Raw genomic sequence first — 12,408 nt, forward strand, 5'->3', positions numbered from 1 at the left:
GACCCAAAAGGTGTGTGGCTTTTATTTTTTGGTCTGGTTGACAATGGATCTCATAATGGTGAATCCCACCATTATGAAAAGCGGGACAGAAATGAAATAATAATAATAATAATAATAATAATAATAATAATAATAATAATAATAATAATGCTGGATTTCATATCACAAAATCACAAGTCGAACACTTCCCAAGTGTCTAGGACTGTGTGATGTATTTTCGGATGATGTGTGCAGATCCCAGTCGGGTGGCCTTTTGCAGTTGACAGATCGTGATTTTGTCAATGTCTATTGTTTCCAAATGCCGGCTGAGATCTTTTGGCACGGCACCCAGTGTGCCCATCACCACCGGGACCACCTGCACTGGTTTCTGCCAGAGTCTTTGAAGTTCAATCTTGAGGTCCTGAGAGCGGCTGAGTTTTTCCTGTTGTTTTTCGTCAATGTGACTGTCACCTGGGATGGCGACATCAATGATCCAAACCTTTTTCTTTTCCACAACCGTGATGTCTGTTGTGTTGTGTTCCAGAACTTTGTCAGTCTGGAATCGGAAGTCCCACAGTATCTTTGAAATCCAGCATATCTATCTTGTTTGCTGTGTCATAATAAAATAATAATAATAAATAATAATAATAATAATAATAATAATTATTAATAATAATATTGACGTGTGATCAAATTCAACAGCCAGCAGAATGTCTGCTGTGGACTCATCTTGCGTTTCAAATAATAATAATAATAATACAGTAGAGTCTCGCTTATCCAACGTAAACGGGCTAGCAGAACATTGGATAAGCGAATATGTTGGATAATAAGGAGAGATTAAGGAAAAGCCTATTACACATCAAATTAGGTTATGATTTTACAACTGAAGCACCAAAACATCATGTTATACAACAAATTTGACAGAAAAAGTAGTTCAACACACAGTAATGCTATGTAGTAATTACTGTATTTACAAATTTAGCACCAAAATATCATGATGTATTGAAAACAATGACTACAAAAATGCATTGGATAATCCAGAACATTGGATAAGCGAGTCTTGGATAAGTGAGACTCTACTGTAATAATAATAATAATAATAATAATAATAATAATAATAATAATAATAATAAATAATAATAATAATTAATAATAATAATAATCTGTGTCTATTCCACTGTGTGTAGATGCAACCTAGGTATCCCTTGCTTAAGCCAATGTATCAACACTTTTTGCAAAGTTACACATTGCTTAACTTTGCAAAAAGTGTATCACAATCCACCACCTGATACTGTTGCCATGAAACAATTGATACAAAAACTAAGGAAACGGAGGAAAAAAAACAAAAATATTGTCAGCAACAGTGTTTCTCCCTTTCTTCAGGACCAATTTTTATTAAAGGATAGGATCCATTCTAGATAGTCTCAAGAAAGAACTTTGTAGTCTCCGGGGCTGTGCCTACACTAGGGAATTAATGCAGTTTGATACCATTTACGGTATATACTCGAGCCTAGTTTTTCAGCCCTCTTTTTAAGACTGAAAAAGCCCCCCTCAGCTTATACTTGGGTCAGGGTCCTGGTTGGCTTATATTTGGGTCAGCTTATACTCGAGAATATATGGTACATTTATTATTTTTCTCTATTATTATTGATACTAGCTGTGCCCGGCCACGCGTTGTTGGCATTGTCTGGTGGTGTTGGTGAGAAATTGTTGAGGTAGTGGTGGTATTGAATGTCTGTTGTATGGTTGTCTATGTTTAGTATGCACACTGAAGTGGATTATATGGCAGTGTGGAGTCAAGATAATCCAGTTCAAAGCAGATAATATAAGATTCTAAATGGGTTATATAGCTGTGTGGAAGGGCCTTGAGTCTACACTGCCATATAATCCAGTTCAAATCTGATAATCTGTGGAAGAGGCCTAAGTGAGGCCTAACTCTGCCTGTCCCCTGGGCTGAGTGCGTTGCTAGGAGACCAAGTGGGTGGAGCTTAGCCTTCAAACTGTCAGCAATTGGATAAAAACTATTATTCCTCTCCCTGTAATTAGAACTTTATTTTTCTTTTCTTTTTGCTGTATCAACCTAGAGCCGTGAATGATGGGTTGTGTTGTCAAATTTCGAGGTTGGGGGGTCTGTAGTTTTGTTGTTTTGTCCGCTGCCCCAATGCTATCACTCTTTTATATATATAGATTATTACATTTATTATTTTTCTCTATTTTTGTTTCTACTATTACATTTATTTTACTCTATTTTTATTTTTATTATTAATACATTTATTATTTCACTCTGAAATTATTATTATTGCATTTATTATTTTACTCTATTAATTATTACGTGTATTATTTTCCTGTATTTATTATTATTATCTATATATATAAAAGGGTAATGAAATTTCAGCCTAGGACAAAACAACAAAACTACACATCCCAGAATCATAGAATCATGGAATCATAGAATAGTAGAGTTGGAAGAGACCACATGGGCCATCTAGTCCAACCCCCTGCTAAGAAGCAGGAAATCGCATTCAAAGCACCCCCGACAGATGGCCATCCAGCCTCTGTTTAAAAGCCTCCAAAGAAGGAGCCTCCACCACAGCCCCGGGGAGAGAGTTCCACTGTCGAACAGCCCTTCTCACAGTGAGGAAGTTCTTCCTGATGTTCAGGTGGAATCTCCTTTCCTGTAGTTTGAAGCCATTGTTCCCTTGTGTCCTAGTCTGCAGGGCAGCAGAAAACAAGCTCCCTCCCTCCTCCCTATGACTTCCCTTCACGTATTTGTACATGGCTATCATGTCTCCTCTCAGCCTTCTCTTCTGCAGGCTAAACATGCCCAGCTCTTTAAGCCGCTCCTCATAGGACTTGTTCTCCAGACCTTTGATCATTTTAGTCGTTCTCCTCTGGACGCTTTCCAGCTTGTCAACATCTCCTAGAATTGGACACAGTGTGATTCCAGGTGTGGTCTGACCAAGGCAGAAGAGAGGGGAGCAGGACTTCCCTGGATCTAGACGCTATTCCCCTCTTGATGCAGGCCAGAATCCCATTGGCTTTTTTCACCGCCGCATCACATTGTTGGCTCATGTTTAACTTGTTGTCCACGAGGACTCCAAGGTCTTTTTCGCACACACTGCTGTCAAGCCAGGCATTGTCCCCCATTCTGTATCTTTGATTTCCATTTTTTCTGCCGAAGTGAAGTATCTTGCATTTGTCCCTGTTGAACTTCATTTTGTTAGTTTCGGCCCATCTCTCTAGTCTGTCAAGATCGTTTTGAATTCTGCTCCTGTCTTCTGGAGTGTTGGCTCTCCCTCCCAGTTTTGTGTCGTCTGCAAACTTGATGATCGTGCCTTCTAACCCTTCGTCTAAGTCGTTAATAAAGATGTTGAACAGAACCGGGCCCAGGACGGAGCCCTGCGGCACTCCACTTGTCACTTCTTTCCATGATGAAGACGACGCATTGGTGAGAATCACCCTTTGGGTTCGTTCGCTTAGCCAATTACAGATCCATCTAACCGTAGTTTTGTCTAGCCCATATTTTACTAGTTTGTTTGCCAGAAGGTCGTGGGGGACTTTGTCAAAGGCCTTACTGAAATCCAGGTACGCTACATCCCCTTCTGTCTTTGTGCACTGAAAGCACAAGCAAAGCATCCCTGACAGATGGCCACCCAGCCTCAATGTTAATGTTAATGTTAGAAAAACTAAACTTGGCAGTTTGGGGACCCCTGCTCAAAATGCAAGTTTAGAAGACGCCTGCGTTGTATGTAGGCAATTGGGGGGGGGGGGGGGAGATAGAGAGAGCTCTGATTGGCTCATGGATATGCAAATCTGCCGTATGCAAATAAAGCCCCGCCCCCTCCGCTTTGCCGCCTCTTCCCATCCAACCTCAAAGCAACTTCAATCAACTTTCCTTCAATTCGGGGAAGGAGGGGGGAGTGATTCCTCTTCCTCGAGCTCTCATTGGTGGAGCGCTTGGAAATATGCAAATGAGGCCTCCTTAAGCCACGCCTCCTCCTTTCCCCCCTCCCTCCTCCATCTCAGCATTGGCGACTATTGTGAGCCGCGCCAGAGTTGCCACTCCAGGAAATTGAGATTTTTTTGTGGAAAAGAGATTTCATCCTTCGAGGTAAGTGAAAGGAGGGGTTCGAGGCTTCCCTTGGGGTCCTAAATATCCTTATTTTCCTCCTGTTGCTTTGCTTTCCCGGGAATCCTTTCTTTCCTCCCTTTTGCAAGCTCCTTGGGAGGCGTCTACACTGTGCAGTTGATCCAGTTTGGCCCCCTTTTGTGCTCCAAGGGGTATAGCATCCTCGGACTTGGGAGTGCTGCCTCCCTAAATGACAACTTTTAAATTTCCATAGCCTGGAGCCAAGGCAGGGAATAGGGGGCCCCAATCTGGATTAATTCCACAGTGTAGATCAGGGGTCCCTAAACTTTTTAAACAGTTGACGATCCTTTGGACCGTTGGAGGGCCAGACTATAGTTGGCCACCGAGCAATAATTAATAATAATAACAACAACAACAACAATAAAGAGGGTTGGAAGAGACCCTTTGGGCCATTGAATCCAATCCCCTTCTGCCTTTGTGCACTGAAAGCACAAGCAAAGCATCCCTGACAGATGGCCACCCAGCCTCAATGTTAATAATAATAATAATAATAATAATAAAGAGGGTTGGAAGAGACCCCTTGGGCCATTTAGTCCAATCCCCTTCTGCCTTTGTGCACTGAAAGCACAAGCAAAGCATCCCTGACAGATGGCCACCCAGCCTCAATGTTAATGTTAATGTTAATAATAATAAAGAGGGTTGGAAGAGACCCCTTGGGCCATTTAGTCCAATCCCCTTCTGCCTTTGTGCACTGAAAGCACAAGCAAAGCATCCCTGACAGATGGCCACCCAGCCTCAATGTTAATAATAATAATAATAATAATAATAATAAAGAGGGTTGGAAGAGACCCCTTGGGCCATTTAGTCCTATCCCCTTCTGCCTTTGTGCACCAAAAGCCATTAGTATTGCCCCTGACAGATGTCCACTCAGCCTCAATGATGATAATAATAATAATAATAATAATAATAATAATAATAATAATAATAATAACAACAATAAGGGTTGTAAGAGAAGAGGCCCCTTGGGTCATTTAGCCCAACCCCCTTCTGCCCTTGTGCCGTGGGGGCCGGTTAAATGGCTTCGATGGGCCGCATCCGGTCCCCGGGCCTTAGTTTGGGGACCCCTGGTGTAGATGCACAACTCGGGTGTGTTTTGTGTTGCAGTTGCTGGGAGGCAGAGAGGGAAAAAAAGAAGGGAGGTTTTGTTAGTTCCCAGGCTTGCTAAGCAACCAAAGGCTGCTTGAGTTAAGCAGCTTTTTTTCTCTCTCCGTGGGAAAACAATGGGTGCATCTACCCCAGACATGGGCAAACTTGGAAAGAACCTGAGGCTGAGTTGTTGTGTGTTTTCCGGGCTGTCTGGCCATGTTCCAGAAGCATTCTCTCCTGACGTTTCGCCCACACCTATGGCAGGCATCCTCGAAGATTGTGAGGTATATACCTCACAACTTCTGAAGGTGCCTGCCGTATTCCTCACAACAATATCTGAAAAATATGCACCGCAGTAAAGGTTCAAAACATAGAACACAATATGTATATTAGAGCATCATATACATAATACTGTTAACAATAATACAAATAATAATACAACTGATGATCCAATTCTGTCAGCTGTAGTGGCACACAGTCATAACTTACAGAGTACAGTAGACTCTCACTTATCCAACACTCGCTTATCCAACGTTCTGGATTATTCAACGCATTTTTGTAGTCAATGGTTTCAATACATCGTGATATTTTGGTGCTAAATTTGTAAATACAGTAATTACTACATAGCATTAATGCGTATTGAACTACTTCTTCTGTCAAATTTGTTGTATAACATAATGTTTTGGTGCTTAATTTGTAAAATCATAACCTAATTTGATATTTAATAGGCTTTTCCTTAATCTCTCCTTATTATCCAACATATTCGCTTATCCAACGTTCTGCTGGCCCGTTTACGTTGGATAAGTGAGACTCTACTGTATAAAAATGTTTAGACTGCAGTCTTCCAGATTTAATTGCTACACAGTCAGTTGGCTGCATTTACATCCCGAGGAGTCCTATAGAACTACTCCAGGACTACAGAGACTTTGATTTGTTTTGACTCCAAGCCAGGTTTGAGCCAATTGATTTGTACACTGATATATTTAGTTTTACAGCATATTACATGCCATTTTGAAGAGACTGAATGTACACGTACTGTGTCGCTAACAAACTTCATTTGGAGTCTTGTTGATATATGTCTGTTATATGTTTTATACTGAAAACTGCTCTGTGTAGCAATTAAATCTGCTCTAATATACATATTGTGTTCTATGTTTTGAACCTTTACTGTGGTGCATATTTTTCAGATATTGTTTAGAATAGACAGCTGTGTTTAGTTATTATTATATTCCTCACAACCTCTGAGGATGCCTGCCATAGATGTGGGCGAAACGTCAGGAGAGAATGCTTCTGGAACATGGCCAGACAGCCCAGAAAACATACAACAACCTTGAACCTGAGGCGGTTAGGAATTGTGGGAGTTGAAGTCCAAAACACTTGGAAGGAGGGCTGAAGTTTCCCCATGCCTGGTCTAGGTCAAGGTAAAGCTTTTCTCATGACGTTAAGTCTAGTCGTGTCCGACTCTGGGGGTTGGTGCTCATCTCCATTTCTAAGCCAAAGAGCCGGCGTTGTCCATAGACACCTCCAAAGTCATGGCTGCATGGAGTGCCGTTCCCACCAAAGCAGTACCTATTGATCTACTCACATTTGCATTTATTTATGCATTCCCCTTGACATGAAGTCCAGTTGTGTCCAACTCCGGGAGGTGGTGCTCATCTCCATGTCTAAGCCGAAGAGCCGGCATTGTCCGTAGACACCTCCAAAGTCATGGCTTCATGGAGTGCCGTTAACTTCCCGCCGAAGCAGTACCTATTGATCTACTTACACTTGCATTTATTTATGAATTCCCCTTGACATGAAGTCCAGTCATATCCGACTCCGGGAGGTGGTGCTCATCTCCATGTCTAAGCCGAAGAGCCGGCATTGTCCGTAGACACCTCCAAAGTCATGGCTGCATGGAGTGCCGTTACCTTCCCACCGGAGCAGTACTTATTGATCTACTCACACTTGCATTTATTTATGAATTCCCCTTGACATGAAGTCCAGTCATGCCCGACTCCGGGAGGTAGTGCTCATCTCCATGTCTAAGCCGAAGAGCTGGCGTTGTCCGTAGACACCTCCAAAGTCATGTGGCCACTGGCATGGCTGTTAGCCCCAGCTTCTGCCAACCTAGCAGTTCAAAAACATGCAAATGTGAGTAGATCAATAGGAAGGTAATGGAGCTCCATGCAGTCATGACCTTGAAGGTGTCTACGGACAACGCCGGCTCTTCGGCTTAGAAATGGAGATGAGCACCAATCCCCTGGACTTAATGTCCAGGGAAAACATTTGCCTTTAACTATAAAATTCCAAGAAAAATATTTGTGTAAAAAAAAGGATGGGGAGTTACAGTTTGGTGAAGGTAAAGGTTTCCTCTGACGTTAAATCCAGTCATGCCCGACTCTGGGGGTTGGTGCTCATCTCCATTTCTAAGCCAAAGAGCCGGCATTGTCCATAGACACCTCCTAGGTTATGTGGCCATTGGCATGACGGCATGGAGCGCCATCACCTTCCCGCTGCGATGGGGGTAAATGGCACTTTGTGAGTCTGGTGTGTATGTGTGCGCGCCCATGCTCAGCTTTGTTCAAATGATTGGCAGTCTGACCCTCAGAGGGATCCAGATGGCATGCAAACATGTTCGGGAGAAAGGATTTAGGGCATTGTCCACGTGAAACGCTCTCGCTGGAGCAGTGACAACAAATACACCACACACACAAACATATACATAAACCTACCGTATATACTCGAGTATAAGCCGACCCAAATATAAGCCGAGGCACCTAATTTTACGACAAAAAACCTGGGAAAACATTGACTCCAGTATAAGTCGAGGGTGGTAAATTTCAGAAATAAAAACAGATACCAAAAAATTACATGAATTGAGGCATCAGTAGGTGAAATGTTTTTGAATATTTACATAAAGCTCAAATTTAAGATAAGACTGTCCAACTCTGATCCAATCATTATTCTCATCTTCTTCAATGTCAATGTGTTTATGTATCCTTTTAATAATAATAGAGTAAAATAATACATGGAATAATAATAACAAAGTGGTGTCAGTGGACAGGAATGTCCAGGGATTGATAAATGAATTGTCTTTTATCGTACCTTCCATGCACTCCCGTGTTTGGCCAACAATCCTTCCTTCTAGTATGTGAATTTATAATGTTGTGTTGACTGTGTATTGCCTATGTTTTGTTTTGCACTTGTTGTATTTTGTATTTGTCACACCTTGGGTGTCTTGTGAGCCGCCTCGAGTCCCTCTGGGAGATGGTGGTGGGATATAAATAAAGTTTTTTTATTATTATTATTATTATTATTATTATTATTATTATTATTATTATTATTTTATGACACAGCAAACAAGATAGATATGCCGGATTTCATATCACAAAACCACAAGTCGAACACTTCCCAAGTGTCTAGGACTGTGTGATGTATTTTTGGATGATGCTGCAGATCCCAGTAGGGTGGCCTTTTGCAGTTGGCAGATTGTAATTTTGTCAATGTCTATTGTTTCCAAATGACGGCTGAGATCTTTTGGCACGGCACCCAATGTGCCCATCACCACCGGGACCACCTGCACTGGTTTCTGCCAGAGTCTTTGAAGTTCAATCTTGAGGTCCTGATAGCGGCTGAGTTTTATTATTATTATTATTATTATTGAGATAAATCCAGGAACACCTGGTGGCTCAGCGTGTTAAACCGCTGAGTTGCTGAACTTGCGGACCGAAAGGTTGCAGGTTCGAATCCGGGGAGCGCAGTGAGCACCCGCTGTTAGCCCCAGCTTCTGCCAACCTAGCAGTTCGAAAACATGCAAATGTGAGTAGATCAATACAGCGTTGTAACATGACTATTGTAACATGACCTATTGATGCATGGATTGATGCATGCATCAATTTCGTAGGATTTTCTTGGCCAAGGAAGCCACAGAGGTGGTTTTGCCAGCGGATTCTTTTGAAATAATATCCCATGATATTTTTTCTTGTGGACTCCCATTCAAGTATTAACCAGGACTGAGCCTGCTTAGCTTTCCGGATCGGATGCAATGTCTTTAGGGTCTTTGCAATCAAATGTAACTGAGCTGTGGCTCTGTTTGAGACATTTGTATTCTAAGATATCACTCCGGCAACTTGGTGCAAGTGTTGTTCGTAACCAAACCATTGCACAACCGTTCCAGTGCTTGTGTCCCGGCACATTGCGAAACAGGAGCCCTTGCGTGGTGACACAATGTTGTGTGTTGTCACAGTTCACTAGCAAGTCTGCTCCGTCATTACACGTGGTTGTGTTCTCCAATTCTTTTTCCATCCCTTAGAAGCAAATTTTTTAATAATCTGCTTTCCTTATGACTGAGGAAGAAAGAAAACATCTGCCGTGGGATAGCGGGGTGGGCGATGCTAAGCTTTGCCAAAAAGTCCCGGTTCGGGGCCTCCCCGCCCGACCAAAGCAGAGGCCCTTGGAGCTTCACTTCAAGGAAAGCTTGTGGGTAGATTTGGGAGATCAGTCTGCGACCGGGGATGATGGATAATAATCGGATTAACGGAGCAGCCTTGGCTTCACTGAACTGGATTCCAGCTTCCTTTGGTCATGTCGGCAGTGAGATCCCTCTGCCATGACATTTCTTCCGGTCCCCAAATTTCCAACATTGAGAATTTTTTAAAAATAGTTTCTATTAAAAGAAGAGTTTTACTTACATAAAAAGTGGGGGGACATTATAAATAAAGCAAAGTAGGGGAAAAAACAACAGAAAAAAAGGAATTATTGTTTGTGACTTCCGTTCTCCTTCCTTCCGTTTTGTTTCTTTAATCTTTTATCTCTCCATAAAAAAAGGTTGGAGTATGAAATTTCTTTCTTTCCTTTTCATGTCCTTATTTTTTCTTAATACAGTAGAGTCTCACTTATCCAAGACTCGCTTATCCAATGTTCTGGATTATCCAACACGTTTTTGTAGTCAATGTTTTCAATACATCGTGATTTTTGGTGCTAAATTCGTAAATACAGTAATTACTACATAGCATTACTGAGTAGTGAACTACTTTTTCTGTCAAACTTGTTGTATAACATAGTGTTTTGGTGCTTAATTTTTAAAATCATAACCTAATTTGATGTTTAATAGGCTTTTCCTTAATCTTTCCTTATTATCCAACATTCTGCCGGCCCGTTTACATTGGATAAGCGAGACTCTACTGTATATTCTTCAAGGGTTGATCAGTCCATCATTTCTAGTCCTCTGCCAGCATTTTCCTTTAATAAAAATAATAATAATTAATTAATTTGTCCATGTCCTTTATATCCATAACCTTGAGTAGCCAGTCCTTTATGTCTGGTGATAAATAATTTTTAAATAATAAGATAAATAATTTTTCTTCATTATGATTGGTGAAAGTTTCTCTATCAAGCATTCCAAGTAAATAGTATTCGGGTCTCATACTGAAAACTTTTTTGAGAATTATTTGACATTCTTTGTGAATATTTTTTCCAATAAATCTTTGTAGCATCACATATGGAAGAATGAGCCTTCCTTGGCCTTATAGTTCCAACATTTGTTGTCTGTGTTTTTATATATGATTCCGAGTTTCTTCGGTGTTATGTACCAGATTTTCAGCCAGTTTTCTTTTAAGTCTGAAGCGTATGTGTATTTCATTTTTTTTCATCCAAATTTCTTCCCATTCCCTTAGCTTGTATTGGTCTGCTTACATTTCTGGCCCACTTTATCATTGAGCTTTTTACCGTATATACTCGAGTATAAGCCGACCCGAATATAAGCCGAGGCACCTAATTTTACCACAAAAAAACTGAGGAAACATTGACTCCAGTATAAGCCGAGGGTGGTAAATTTCAGAAATAAAAACAGATACCAATAAAATTACATTAATTGAGGCATCTGTAGGTTAAATGTTTTTGAATATTTACATAAAGCTCAAATTTAAGATAAGACTGCCCAACTCTGATCCAATCATGATTCTCATCTTCTTCAATGTAAATGTGCTTATGTATCCTTTTAATAATAATAAAGTAAAATAATACATGTAATAATAATAATAATAATAATAATAATAATAATAATAATAATAAATACAGGAAAATAATACAAGTAATAATACAGTAAAATAATAAATGCAATAATAATAAGATCAGAGTGAAATAATACATGTATTATTAATACAGTAGAGTCTCACTTATCCAAGCCTCGCTTATCCAAGCCTCTGGATTATCCAAGCCATTTTTGTAGTCAATGTCTTCAATATATCGTGATATTTTGGTGCTAAATTCGTAAATACAGTAATTACAACATAACATTACTGCGTATTGAACTACTTTTTCTGTCAAATTTGTTGTATAACATGATGTTCTGGTGCTTAATTTGTAAAATCATAACCTAATTTGATGTTTAATAGACTTTTCCCTAATCCCTCCTTATTATCCAAGATATTCGCTTATCCAAGCTTCTGCCGGCCCGTTTAGCTTGGATAAGTGAGACTCTACTGTAATAATAAAACTAGAGTAAAATAAATGTAATAGTAGCAACAATAATAGAGAAAAATAATAAATGTCATAATACCAATAATAATAGAGAAAAATAATAAATGCAATAATAATAAGATCAGAGTGAAATAATAAATGTATTAACAATAATAATAAAAATAGAGTAAAATAAGTGTAATAGTAACAACGATACTGGAGAAAAATAATAAATGTCATAATATCAATAATAATAGAGAAAAATAATAAATGTACCATATATTTTCGAGTATAAGCTGACCCAAATATAAGCCAACCAGGACCCTCAACCGAGTATAATCCGAGGGGGGCTTTTTTAAGACTGAAAAACTATGCTTATACTCGAGTATGTACAGTATTTCTTCTGTTTCTGTGGCTCAACCAAGCAGTTTGTTGTAAATCCTTGTTGTTAGTTTTTTCTCAAGTTGTAATAATTTTTCCCACGTGGAGAATTGATCGTACATCTAGAGCTCTTGCTTTGGTGTGTTCACTTGGGGTGCATCTTGGCTGTCAAATTCATGCATCTTGGCACCACTTTAATTGCTATTGCTCAGTGTTATGGCCTCCTGGGAGTTGTAGTTTTGCACATTATGTGGCCTCTGTCCAATCGTGCTTAACAAACTTTAACTCCCTATCCCGCTGATAAAGGAGCCATTGATCCTCTGATCAAGTGGGCCCATAACCATTGTCATTCTGTAGGACTGCAGTAAAGG

General features: G+C 40.1%; 1 protein-coding gene across 2 annotated transcripts in view; it reads left to right on the forward strand.

Moving 5' to 3' along the window:
- The first annotated feature begins 3,764 nt into the window (after positions 1 to 3,764).
- Positions 3,765 to 12,408, forward strand: part of akna (AT-hook transcription factor) — a 61,150-nt gene continuing 52,506 nt past the window's right edge. Inside the window, exon 1 of one of the 2 annotated variants that reach the window (XM_062959646.1) lies at positions 3,765 to 4,090. The gene's annotated coding sequence lies outside the window, so the exon portion shown is untranslated. The remainder of the gene's footprint in view (positions 4,091 to 12,408) is intronic. The other variant, XM_062959645.1, reaches the window with a different exon arrangement.

The sequence above is a fragment of the Anolis carolinensis genome, unplaced genomic scaffold (genome assembly GCF_035594765.1).
Source record: "Anolis carolinensis isolate JA03-04 unplaced genomic scaffold, rAnoCar3.1.pri scaffold_7, whole genome shotgun sequence".
Classification (NCBI taxonomy): domain Eukaryota; kingdom Metazoa; phylum Chordata; class Lepidosauria; order Squamata; family Dactyloidae; genus Anolis; species Anolis carolinensis.